This window comes from Sinocyclocheilus rhinocerous, unplaced genomic scaffold, assembly GCF_001515625.1.
Source record: "Sinocyclocheilus rhinocerous isolate Xijiao unplaced genomic scaffold, SAMN03320098_v1.1 scaffold19745, whole genome shotgun sequence".
NCBI classification, from domain to species: Eukaryota; Metazoa; Chordata; class Actinopteri; order Cypriniformes; family Cyprinidae; genus Sinocyclocheilus; species Sinocyclocheilus rhinocerous.
The window spans coordinates 1-818 of record NW_015652531.1 but is presented as its reverse complement, the minus strand read 5'-3'; the positions used below and the strand labels follow the sequence as shown (position 1 = coordinate 818).

The 818-nt window shown below is 43.6% G+C and overlaps 1 long non-coding RNA gene across 2 annotated transcripts; it reads right to left on the bottom strand.

Annotated features, from left to right (window-relative positions):
* Positions 1-299: 299 nt before the first annotated feature.
* LOC107715132 (uncharacterized) lies at positions 300-818 on the bottom strand. Of its 2 annotated transcripts, XR_001637068.1 has the most exons (4): positions 809-818; positions 596-743; positions 442-514; positions 300-359 (listed from the first exon to the last, which is right to left on the bottom strand). It is a non-coding gene; the product is annotated as an uncharacterized LOC107715132 (long non-coding RNA). The 2 variants fall into 2 exon arrangements; XR_001637067.1 differs by lacking the exon at positions 809-818 and having other exon boundaries at positions 596-754.

The window sequence follows — 818 nt, the reverse complement described above, 5'->3', positions numbered from 1 at the left end:
TTACCATTACAGTGCGCTTGGTGTAAGAGTGGCTTAATTTGGAATCTTGGATTGTGCTCCAGGGTAGCGACTGGAGGTTGGATAAATGTAAAGATTAGTGGCTTGTGCAGAAACCTGGACTCAGAATGTATGACCTTACAAAAAGGTACTAGAAAGTTAGTTTAATAGTGTAGACCAAGAAACAAACTGGGTACATGCATGTAACTTCAGACTCTGCAAGGTCAATACAATAACAGACAAAGCGATTTTGCCACTTCAAAAAGCCTATTAAAACCGCTAGATTTCGATGATCAGAGTAACTTCTCCACTAGAAACCACAGTCTGCTCACTAGAGATGGTCTTGACATGAGTGTCCCTTCCTGCAAGAAAAAAAAAAAATTGACGTGTGAAGACCAATTATAAAATTTCAGTTCCTCTAGTCAAGTTAAGCAAAGAACTCACTCTTCCTGCCGCAGCTTTGCTCACAGGAGCCAGAAGATGGATGGCACACCGCAGTACTACAGTGGATGAAGATCTGACGGAGGAAAGAGGGTCAAGTCATAGAATCTAGGAATAAAACTAAAGGTTAAAGTAATGGGGGGAGGGGGGAGCATACGGTTTCCTGCAGAGGAGCCAGTGATGCTGGATCCACAAATGTGAACATCTTCACAATAAAGCGCTTGTAGTGGGTGGGGAAGTGAAGACCAGATGATCCAGTCACTGGAACCAATGTGGTCAGGTAACGGTCATCCTGGTAAGGGCATCTGAAAGGGAAAAGGAGGTCAGAAAACCCTCAGACTAGCAGGATAAACATTGCCATTACACTCACCCATCATCCA